This window comes from Heptranchias perlo, chromosome 20 (assembly GCF_035084215.1).
Source record: "Heptranchias perlo isolate sHepPer1 chromosome 20, sHepPer1.hap1, whole genome shotgun sequence".
In the NCBI taxonomy this organism is placed as follows: Eukaryota; Metazoa; Chordata; class Chondrichthyes; order Hexanchiformes; family Hexanchidae; genus Heptranchias; species Heptranchias perlo.
In genome coordinates this window covers 19,656,195-19,669,241 of record NC_090344.1, presented here as the reverse complement: position 1 = coordinate 19,669,241, position 13,047 = coordinate 19,656,195, and positions in this window count along the sequence as shown.

Here is a 13,047-nt window from a genome sequence, read left to right as displayed (position 1 = left end):
AGTGCGATGTTTATACATGAAGTGCGGAATGACTGGGAGAGGCAATTCCTCCCGGGGTTACATGTTCTTCCAACATAAGGACACAAAGTTCAATTAAAAGTGGGAAGGAAATCGCTCAGTTGGGAGGGTATTAGACTAAAGGTCTTCTGATCTCGTGTTTGGGCTGTTTGAGTTATTTAGTTTCTGCTTCTTTTAATCCTAGAATCATAGAATGGTTTCAGCACGGAAGGAGACCATCCGGCACGTCAGGTCCGTGCTGGCCCTCTGCAAGAGCATTCCAGCTCGTCACACTCCCCCGCAGTTTACCCGTAGCCCAGCACCTTTTCCCTTCAAGTACTTATCCAGTTCCATTTTGAAAGCCACGATTGAATCTGCCTCCAGCACTCACTCAGGCAGTGAATTCCAGATCTTAACCACTCGCTGTGTAAAACCGTTTACCTCATGTCGACTTTCATTCTTTTGCAATCACCATAAATCTTTGTCCTCTGGTTCTTGACTCTTCCGACCATGGGAGCAGTTTCTCTCTATCTACTCTGTCTGAACTCTTCATGATTTTAAATACATCGACGAAATCTCCTCTCAACATTCTCTGTTCTAAGGAGAACAACCCCAGCTTCTCCAGTCTACCAACGGAACTGAAGTCCTTCATCCCTACAACCATTCTATTAAATCTCTTCTGCACCCTCTCTAAGGCCTTCACAGCCTTCCTAAAGTGCGGTGCCCAGAACTGGACACAATACTGCAGTTGTGGCCGAAGCAGTGTTTTATAAAGGCTCATTGTAACTTCCTTGTTTTTGCACTCTATGCCTCTATTTGTAAAGCAAATGATCCCGTGTGCTTTTTTAATCGCTTTCTCAATTTGCCCTGCCACCTTTAAAGATTTGTTCACACATACCCCCAGATTTCTCGGTTCTTGCAACTCCTTTCGAATTGTGCCCTTTAGTTTATTCCGCCTCTCCTCGTTCTTCCTGCCAAAATGTATCGCTTCGCACTTCTCTGTATTAAATTTAATCTGCCATGTGTCCGCCCATTCCACCAGCCTGTCTTTGTCCTATCACTATCCTCCTCGCTGTTCACTACACTTCCAAGCTTTGTGTCATATGCAAATTTTGAAATTGTGCCCTGTACTCCCAAGTCCAAGTCATTCATACATATCAAGAAAAGCAGTGGTCCCAGTACCGACCCGTGGCGAATACGACTGTACACCTCCCTCCAGTCTGATAAACAACCGTTCACCATTGCTCTCTGTTTACTGTCACTTAGCCAATTTCGTACGGCCACTGCCCCTTTTATTCCATGGGCTTCAACTTTGATGACAAGCCTATTGCGCAACACTTTATGAAACGCCTATTGGTAGTCCATATATATCATGTCAACCACATCGTCCTCATCGACTCTCTCTCTTACTTCAACAAAAAACTCAATCAAGTTAATTAAACACGATTTCCCTTCAACAAATCCGTGCTGCTTTCCTTAATTAACCCACACTTGTCCAAGTGACGATTAACTTTGTCTCGGATCATCGTTTCTAAAAGTTTCCCCTTCACCGAGGTTAAACTGACTGGCCTGTAGTTCCTCGGTTTATCCATACACGCCTTTTTAAACAAGGGTGTAATATTTGCAATTCTCCAGTCCTCTGGCACCACCCCCGTATCTAAGGATGATTGGAAGATTATGGCCAGTAACTCCACAATTTCCACCCCTAATTCCCTCAGCAAACTAGGATGCATCCCATCCGGACCAGGTGACTGATCTACTTTAAATACGCTGGCCTTTCTAATACCTCTTCTTTATCAATTTATAGCCCGCCTCGTATCTCAACTACTTCGTTTACTGTAACTTGGCAGCATCTTCTTCCTTGGTAAAGACAAATGCAACCCAGTCATTTAGTACCACAGCCATGCCCTTTGCCTCCATGCATAGGTCTCCTTTTTAACCCCTAATCGGTCCCACCCCTCCTCTTCCTACCCGTTTACTGTTCATGTGCCAAAATAAGACTTTTGGATTCCCTTTTATGTTAGCCACCAGTCTATACTCATACTCTCTCCATGCCCCTTTTTTTCCATTTTCACTTCCCCTCTGACCTCTCCACATTCAGCCCGGTTCTCACTTGTATTATCAACCTGACATCTGTCCTACGCCTCTTTTTTCTGTTTCACCTTACTCTCTATATCATTCGTCATCCAGAGAGCTCTGGCTTTATTTACCCTACTTTTCCCCCTCTTGGGAATGTACCTAGGCTGTACCAGAACCATCACTTCTTTAAAGGCCGCCCATTGTTCAATTACAGTTTTCCCTGTCAAGCTTTGATTCCAATTTACCTTGGCCAGATGCGTTCTCAACCCACTGAAATTGGCCCTCCTGCAATTAACTAATTTTACTCTAGATTGTTCCTTGTCCTTTTCCAAAACGATTCTAAACCTTGTGATACTATGATCGCTGTTCCCTAAATGTTCCCCCACTGACATTTGCTTCACTTAGCCCCCCTCATTCCCCAGAACCGGATTTGGGTCCATTCTCGCATTTATTTACACCGAAATTTTACATCCGCCACTGAAGGATTGGGGGTGGAATAGAAACGAATCAAGTTTGGGAAAAATTTCGATCGTATTCCTTTAGCTTTTATTTCTCTGTTCCCCTCTGTCTTTTTTCTCTTGGCTTTTTCTCCCCCGGTGCCAGGTGACCATTTGATTTGATGCATTTGTCGTAAACTGATGCCTTTTCCAGATCTCGGGGTGGTCAGACCCGCTCTGTCTGTCTGTTACTACTTCTGACCATTAATGGGAACAGGCCGCGAGTTAAACGTTTATCTGCAAACCAGAGGAAGACAAGTAAAAATAAAGATCTGTTTCTCCGCCACAGGGCAAAGATTCAATCGATGTTAACCAGAAAAATTCCCCTTCACTCTGAGTGTGGATTTTCTTGTAAATGTTGGATTTTAAAGTTGCAAAAAACCGAAAAAAATACATTGAGCTTCTGATGGCCCGTACGGGGATCAAACCCGCGATTATGACTAACCAAGTGAACTAACGAGCCTTTCTAATACTCCGTTATTGATTTGAATTATGTTTTGTACCTGTACGCCCGTTGGCAGTGGTTTATGTACATGGACCCCTAAATCTGTCTCCTCCACAATTCCTAGCTTCTCGCCATTTAAAATATACTCTGATCTATCTTCCTTCGGACCAAAGTGGATGACCTCGCACTTTCCCACATTGAACTCTATTTGCCGCAGTTTTGCCCTCTCAGTTAATCTAAGAACGTCACTTTTCAACTTCCTGTTTCCATCTCCATTAATTATTGCGTCACAGGAAGGCTGCGTGTTCAAATCACGCCGGGTAATAGTTGTTTATGGAACTGATCGGATTCTGGATGTTCCAGAATGAATGTTTTATTTACCCCATTCTAAATATACAGAACCTTGCTCTAAAGTCTGTCTCCCGAGTTCCCCAGTTTCAGGGAGGTGTCTCATTCTGCGCTCGACTTTTACATCGAGTCTGCAGCACCGAAACAGGCCATTCGGCCCAACTTGTCAATGCTGGCGTTTATGCACCACACGAGCCTCCTCTCACCCTTCCACATCCATCCCGATCAGCATATCCTTCTATTCCTTTCTCCTTCGTGTGCTTAACTAGATTCCCTTTAAATGTATCTATGCTATTTGCCTCAACAACTCTTTGTGCTGGCATGCTCCACTTTCCACCACACCCTGGGTAAAGAAATTTATCCTGAATTCCCCATTGGATTTATTAATGACTATATTATACTTATGACCACTAGTTTTGGACACCCCCACAAGGCAAGTGGAAAGAATTTCTCTTTGTCTACCCTATCAAACCCTTTCATTATCTTCATTACTTCTATCAGGTCACACCTCGGACTTCTCTTTTCTAGAGAAAAGAGCCTTAGCCTGTTCAGCCTTTCCTGATAAGTATATCCTCCCAGTTCTGGTATCATCCTTGTGAATCTTATTGCACCTTCCCCAATGTCCCTATATCCTTCTTATCATATGGAAACCAGAACTGTGCCCAGTACTCCAAATGTTATCTAACCTAGGTTCTCTACAAGTTTAATATAACGTCTCTGCTTTTCAATTCCATCCCTCTAGAAATGAACCCCAGTGCTTAGTTTGCTTTCTCATAGCCTTATTAACCTGTGTCGTGACTTTTAATGATTTGTGTCCTTGTGCCCCTCGATCCCTTTGCTCCTCTCCTCCATTTAGACTCTTATTATCCACGCAGTATGTGGCCTACTTATTCTTCCTACCAAAATGCACCCCCTCACGCTTACATATATAGAAATTAATCTGCCATTTATACGCCCATACTGCAAGTTTCCTATGTCTTCCTGTATTGTTCGCATTTCCTTTGTATTAACTACAGCTCCCAATTAGGTGTCGTCCGCAACTTTTGAAATTGTCCTTCCGATGTCGAACAACAGTGGCACCAGCACCGATAAACTGTGAACAACAATGATCGCATCACCGATAAATTGTGAACAACAGTGGTTCCAGCACCGATAAATTGTGAACAACAGTGCTCCCAGGGCTTTTGTCCTTGAACTGCAGTTGAAACTTTTGAATAAAATGAAAAGAATTCCCCAAATCGCCCCACGTGAATCTCAAACGCTTTGGGAAGAAGTTCAGTGCAAACAATCAGAACTTTAAAGGCACCTCAGTGACCTGCACTTGCTTTGAATGAGTTTTGTTCGCCATTACATTCGATCGTGAAATTGCTCTCGGCTTTCATCTCACTGAAGCAGAGAATGGCCGCTTTGTATCTGTCAGCGTGTAAGTGACGAGGTTGGGCTAAGCACGGGTCTTATCCAATTTTTGAAATATCATCTCATCAAGCGCCGGGGAAAAGAAACTTAGAGTCGAACTGTCCCTGTTAGTGATGAGTTGAAGGGAATATCGATCCAAGCAGATCTGGACAGCGCGCAGTGCAGTCTCACAAGAGTTCCAAATCCACCGTCCAGCCACTCGGCAATCAAAAATTTTGACTGAACTTTACTCTGGGCCGGAGTCACTCGCTGAAATCCAGTCCTTCTCGGGCACATTTTTTTCTTAACATCATAACCACTGGTTTAAAAGAGAAAACTGCCGTCCGTTTCACTGTAAGTGCAAGAGACAACTTTGTAGACACCGTGTCGTGTCACAGACCGGCGCGTTGGACCTGCTCATTTCAACTCATCTCATTTTCAGCAAACCAGAACGTTACTGAAATAGAGGATGGTGAATCACAGCTCGAAAAATCAATGCTGTCTATCACTGGGTGACTGAGTCTTCCAAGATACAAGCATTTAGGGGCAAGGGGAGTTTGAAGTTCAGAAATAATACAGTACAGATTTTCACTCGTGCAAACTGCACACCCTTTATTTTGGAAAAGTGAACTGATGGTAAGACAGCTGATACATTGATGGCTGCAAGCTGAAGCTTTCGCTCGGTGAATTAATGGTTCAGTGCGCAAGGCATCGTGTCTCTGTAGCGCAATTGGCTACTGTTAATTTATAATGGTCGGTGGTTCAATTCCACTCACAGAGAGAAGGGGGCAACTGTTACCTTAACATTCATTGTCTCACATTGCCGGGTTTCTAAAGTGCTGCCACCAGCTGGGCACGGCTGATATTCCAACATTTAGCCTGCGGTCGGAGAGCAGGCACACGAACAATAAATTAAAAAACCGAGATTGGCTTAAAGGTAATCAGAATTCTTCTTGACACACCAGGTCCGAAGTGAAGACTCATTGTTTGCCGGAGGGCTGTCTCGCTGTGACGTGGATATTTCTGCAGTGAGCAAGACGCAGACTGTTTCCCATTTTTCCGCAATGAATGTCACTCCCCTTACTTTGGAAAAGTAAAATGGTATTCACATTCCGACAGGTTTCAGTTGATTTGTGAGGGATCATTAAAGGATCCTGCAGCGCTGCCTCCGTTGACAAAAGCAGTTCTAAGCCGCATTTCAGATGCAGCAACAATCCCATCAGTTTTTCGCTGTTCCCCAGCTCCCGGAGTGCGTGAGACCGTGACAGCAGCGCCATTCAGGCCGCCTGTCCGGCCCTGCTCTCTCCAATCACCGGCTGCCAACAGAAAGCAGCGAATACAGTCTCAGACCGAGCATTACTGCCCTTCCCTGGGAAACTGGATACCACGGCCCGACCAAGCCTTCACATACACCGAGCACAGGCAGAGGAAGCTCCGGGGAGTTTATATACTGATCACTTGGCCTTCCAGCAGGATTTACCGAGAACCAAAGTGAGTGAAACTGTCATTAGGCCTCATTGAGAAAATCAGGGTCAGTAAATTACAGCTGCTGGAGTCAGGATGAGCCAGCGGTCTGAGGCGCTGTATTCAGATCGTAATTTCCCCTCGTGGTGTGGTTTCGAATTCTCACATTCAGTCCTTTCCATGTCGGATTTTTTTTTTGTTCCTTCTGCTGGAGGTGATTTTTCCGCACACTTGATTTGATGCTTCCAGAAAACCAACCCGACATCCGTCCACGGCAGGTTTGTTTTTATTGGTTGTAAGAATGTGTAGTGTTTGGGGTCAGCAGAACACGGCCCGTGGAATCAGTCCATTGTGGCATTGACCAGTTGTTCCAATACCTCAGCCACTCGCCTCATCTGGCGAAATGGGAATCCAGATGTGGATAATTGCAATTGCGATTATTAAATAAGAATGAGTAACGGATACAGTCTTTGGACCTGTGTTCTCAATACTCATATTCGCATGACGTATGCATGTGGACTTTCAATTTTTTGTGTGCTTTTGATAAAATGGTGAAAAGCAGAGTGTAGTGGTGTTTTGATCGTTGTGAGTGCTTTACTTCCTTGGTTACTGAATGGTGGGAGATGTTTGCTATGAAATATACACATGTGAAGTACTGTATATTGTTTGTGTGTAAGATGTTTTCTACTAAAATTCGTTCATGCGCCTAAAACGATGTCACCATAGCCACGCCTGCGGCTCGTCAGCAATTTCTCCTGGACAACACTGCATGGAGGCATAGAGCATGGCCGAGTGGATTGAGCCCGGACATTGATATTCCAGGATTGTCCGGGTGGGTTTCGATTTTCGTCGCTCACAAACGTTCCATTGACACGGAGTGATTGGCGGCTGCTGTTGCATAATATCACAGTCAAGCAAACGCACACACACTTTGTATGTACACATTTGTGGTTGTGCAATAGTGGGGGGCAATAGTTCATGTACTTTAATTGAGGCGGCACGAGTTGGGGTTGTACGATAAAGTGGAGCATTCGTCGCCCTTCTGTGTAATTGAGGTGAGGAATTTAACTGCACCAGATTCCTTGAATCATAAACATGGAACATTTTTAACCAAGTCCGAAAGTCACGACTGTAAAATGGGAACGGATGACAATTCAACTCAGGCAAAACACAAAAAAACTTATTAAAGTTTATACTGTCACTTGGTCACCAAGGTGGAAAACCGACAACGTTGATAATTGCTCAGGTATGTCCTCTACAGAAAAAGCAGGAAAAATCCAATCCAGTCAATTACCGCTCCATCAGTCTCCTCTCAATCATCAGCAAAGTGATGCAAGGAGTCGTCGGCAGTGCTATCAAGCAACACGTACTCACCAAGAACCTGCTCACCGAAGCTCAGTTTGGGTTCCGCCAGGACCACTGGGCTCCAGACCTCATTACAGCCTTGGTCCAAACATGGACAAAAGAGCTGAATTCCAGAGGTGAGGTGAGAGTGACTGCCCTGTACATCAAGACAGCATTGACCGAGTGTAGCATCATGGAGCCTTAGGAAAGTTGAAGTCAATGGGAATCAGGGGGAAACTCTCCAGTGACTGGAGTCATACCCAGCACAAAGGAAGATGGTATGGTTGTTGGAGGCCAATCATCTCAGTCCCAGGACATTGCTGCAAGAGATCCCCAGGACACTGTCCTAGTCTCAACCATCTTCAGCTGCTTCATCAATGACCTTCTCTCCATCCAAAGGTCAGGAGTGAGGACGTTTACTGATGATTACACAGTTTTCAGTTCCAATCGCAACCCCTCAGATAATGAAGCAGTCCGTGCCTGCATGCAGCAAGACCTGGGCAACATTCAGACTTGGGCTCATAAGTGGCAAGTAATATTCAACAGCCAGGCAATGATCATATCCAAAAACCACCTCCCCTTAATATTTAACGGCAACACAATCGCCGAATCCCCCATCATCAACATCCTGGGGGGCAGGATTGACCATAGACTTAACTAGCTTTGCACGGTAATATAGTGGTTATGTTACTAAATTAATAATACAAGCAGCCTGCACTAATTTATCCAAAAATATGCGTTCAAATCTCGCTACGGCAAGTGGGAAATTTAAATTCAATTCAATAAAATCGGAAATTTAAAAAACTGTAATCAGTAAAGACGACCATGAAACTTCTGGATTGTCGCAAAAACCCATCTGGTTCAGTAATGCCCTTTTGGGAAGGAAACCTGCCGTCCTTACCCGGTTTGGCCGATATGTGACTCCAGACCCACAGCAATGTGTTTGATTCTCAATTGCCCTCTGAAATGGCCCAGGAAGCCACTCAGTTGCACAATCTCACCAAAAAAAAAATCATAATAAGAATAAAACCGGAAGGAACACTCGGCACTGGAGACGACAAAGGCAAACCAAGCCCTTGTTCATCCTCCAAAGGCCTCCTCACTGACATCTGGGGACATGCGCAAAAATTGGGAGAGCTGTCCCACAGACGAGTCAAGCAACAGTCTGACATAGACATACTCACAGAATCGGACCTTTCAGCCAAGGTCCCAAACTCTTCCATCATACATCTCTGGGTATGCTCTGTCCCATCGGCAGGGCAGATCGACCGGAGGTGGCGGTACAGTGATCAACAGTTAGGAGGGCGCCCTCAACATTGACGCCGAACCGCATGAAATCTCATGACATCAGGTAAAACATGGGCAGGGAAACCTCCTGCTGATTACCACCTAACGTCCTCCCTTAGCTGATGAATCAGTCCTCTTCCATGTTGGGAAGCACTGAGGGTGGAAAGGGCACAGAATGTACTATGGTGGGGGACTTCAATGTCTATCACCAAGAGAGGCTCGGTAGCACCACGACTGAACGAGCTGGCTGAGTCCTGAAGGCCATAGCTGTCAGACTCGGCATGCGGCAGGTGGTGAGTGAACCAAGAGGTGGGAAAAACCTGCTTGACCTCGTCTCTCACCAATCTTCTTGTCGCAGATGTATCTGTCGATGACAGCATTGGTAGGAGTGACCACCGCACAGCCCTCGTGGACACGAATTCCCGTCTTCACAATGACGACACCATCCAACGTGTTTTGTTTCACTACCACCGTGCTAAATGGGAAAGGTTCAGAACAGATCTGGCAGCTCAAAACTAGGCATCCATGAGGTGCGGTGGGCCATCAGCAGCTGCAGAATTGTATTCCAGCACAATCTGTAAACTCATGGCCCGGCATATTCCCCACTCTAACATTACCAACAAGCCAGGGGATCAACCCTGGTTCAATGAGGAGTGTAGAAGAGCATGACAGGAACAGCACCAGGCGTACATAAAAATGAGGTGCCATCCTGGTGAAGCAACAGGACTACATGCATGCTAAACAGCAGAAGCAACATGCTATCGACAGAGCTAAGCGATTCCACAACCAACGGATCAGATCAAAGCTCTGCAGTCCTGCCACATCCAGTCGTGAATGGTGGTGGACAATTAAACAACTAACGGGAGGAGGAGGCTCTGCAAACATCCCCATCCTCAATGATGGCGGAGTCCAGCACGTGAGTGCAAAAGACAAGCCTGAAGCTTTTGCAACCATCTTCAGCCAGAAGTGCTGAGTGGATGATTCATCTCGGCCTCCTCCCAATATCCCCACCATCACGGAAGCAGGTCTTCAGCCAATTCGATTCACTCCACGTGATCTGAAGAAACGGCTGAATGCACTGGATACAGCAAAGGCTATGGGCGCCGTCAACATCTCGGCTGTCGTGCTGAAGATTTGTGCTCCAGAACTAGCCGCGCCTCTAGCCAAGCTGTTCCAGTGCAGCTACAATACTGGCATGTATCCAACAATGTGGAAAATTGCCCAGGTATGTCCTGTCCACAATAAGCAGGACAAATCCAATCAGGCCAAATACGCTCCATCAGTCGACTCTCAATCACCAGCAAAGCGATGGAAGGTGTCGACGACAGTGCTATCAAGAGGCACTTACTTATCAATAACCTGCTCACCGATGCTCAGTTTGGGTTCCGCCAGGACAACTCGGCTCCAGACCTCATTTCAGCCTTGGTTCAAACATGGACAAAAGAGCTGAATTCCAGAGGTGAGGTGAGAGTGACTGCCTTTAATATCAAGGCAGCATTTCACCGAGTGTGGCACCAAGGAGCCCGACTAAATTGAAGTCAATGGGAATCAGGGGAAATCTATCCACTGGCTAGAGTCATACCTAGCAAAAAGGAAGATGGTAGTGGTTGTTGGAGGCCAATCATCTCAGCCGCAGGGCATTGCTGCAGGAGTTCCTCAAGGCACTGTCCTCGGTTCAACCAACTTCAGCTGCTTCATCAATGACCTTCTTCCATCATAAGGTCAGAAATGGGGATGTTCGCTGATGATTGCACAGTGTTCAGTTCCATTCGCAACCCTCAAATAATGAGGCAGCCCGAGCCCGCATGCAGCCAGACCTGGACAATAACCAGGCTTGGGCTGATAAGTAGCAAGCAGCATTCCCACCAGGCAAGTTCGAGACAATGACCATCTCCAACAAGAGAGAGTCTAATCACCTCCCCTTGACATTCAACGGCATTACCATGGCTGAATCCCCCACCATCAAAGTCCTGAGGGTCACCATTGAACAGAAACTTAACTGCACCAGCCGCATAAATATTGTGGCACCAAGAGCAGGTCAGAGGCTGTGAATTCTGCGGCGAGTGACTCACCAAAGAATTTCCACCATCTCCAAGGCGCAAGTCAGGAGTGTGATGGAATACTGTCCACTTGCCTGGATGAGTATAGCTCCAACAACACTCAAGAAGCTCGACACCATCCAGGACAAAGCAGCCCGCTTGAATGGCACTCCATTCACTACCTTAAACATTCACTCCCTCCACGACCAGCGCACCGTGGCTGCAGTGTGTACCATCTATAAGATGCAATGTAGCAGTGCTATTCGATAAGGCTTCTTCGACAGCACCACCCAAACCCGCGACCTCGACCACGTAGAAGGACAAGAGCAGCAGGCACATGGGAACAACACAACCTGAACATTCCCCTCCAACTCACACATCATCCTCACTTGGAAATATATCGCCGTTCCTTCATCATCACTTGGTCGCAATCCTGGAACTCCCTATCAAACAGCACTGTTGAAGAAGCTTCAGCACACGGACTTCAGCGGTTCAGGAAGGTGGCTCACCACCACCTTCTCAAGGGCAATTAAGGATGGGCAATAAATGCTGGCATTGTCAGCGACACCTCCATCCGATGAAATCATAGATTTCGGAGAAAGGTTGCAGCAAGGAAGGAGACCCTTCGGCTCAATGCAACAGCAATCCAGCTGGTCCCACTTTCCCATCCGATCGCCGTCGCCCGGAAATTCTTTTCCTTTGAAGTAATTATCCAGTTCCCTTTTGAAGCCCGAGATTGAACCTGCCCCCACCACCCCCTCGGGCAGTGCCTTCCAGGTTCTAACCATTCGCTGTTTGAAAAAGTTTTTTCCTCATGTCACCTTTGGCTCTTTTGCCAATCACCTGAAATCGAGATCCTCTGGTTCTTGACACTTCAGCCAATGGGAAAAGTTTCTCCCCATCTATTCTGTCCAGACCCATCATGATTTTGAATACCTCTATAAATTCTCCTCGCAACCTTCTCTGTTCCAAGGAGAACAATCCCAGCTTCTCCATTCTATCTACGTAACTAAAGTAGGTCATCCCTTTAATCATTTTTGTAAATCTCTTCTGCACCCTCTCTAAGGCCTTCACATCTTCACTAAAGTGCGGTGCCCAGAACTGGACACAATACTCCCGTTGTGGCCGAACCAGTGTTTTATTAAGTTTCATAATGTCTTCCATACTTTTGTACTCTATGCCTCTATTTATAAAGCCCAGGATCCCGGATGCTTTTCAATGGCTTTCTCAACCTGCTCTGCCACCTTCAACCAGCTGTGCACATAAACCCCCATATCTATCTGTTCCTGTACCTCTTTTAGAGTTATGCCCTCTAGTTTATATTGCCTCTACTCGTTCTTCCAACACAAAATGGATCAGTACGCATTTTTCTGCGTTAAATTTAATCTGCCACTTGTCCGCTATGCCACCAGCCTGTCTATAACCTCTTGCAGATTATTACTCTCCTCCACACTGTTTATTACCCTTCCAAATTTTGTGTCATCTGCAAATTTTGAAGTTGTGCCCTGTACACCCAAGTCCAAATCATTGATATATATCAAGAAAAGCAGTGGTCCCAGCATTGACCCCTGGGGAACACCACTGTACAACTCCCTCCATTCCACAAAACATCCGCTCTCCACTACTGTCTGTTTCCTGTCCCTGAGCTAATTCTGTATCCATGTTTCTTCTGCCCCCTTTAATCCATGGGCCACAAACTTACTGATAAGTCAAAAGTGCGGCACTTTATCAAACGTCTTTTGAAAGTCCATATACACTGCATCAACTGCATTGCTTTCATCTACCCTCTATGTTAACTCATCAAAATATTCCATCAGGTCAGTTAAACACGATTGGCCTTTAACAAAGACGTGCTGGCTTTTCCTAATCAATCCACACTCGTCCAAGTGACTGTTAATTCTGTCCCGGATTATAGTTTCTGAACGTTTCCCCACCACTGAGATTACCTGACTGGCCTCTTGTTGCTGGGTTCACCCTTCCACTCTTTTTTGAAGAAGGGTGTAACATTTGCAATTCTCCAGTCCTCTGCACCACCCCGGTATCTTTGGATGTTTGGAAGATTATGGCCAGTACCTCCACAATTTCCCCTCTTACTTCCCTCAGCAACCGAGGATGCATCCCATCCAGATCGGGTGACTGATCGACTTCAAGT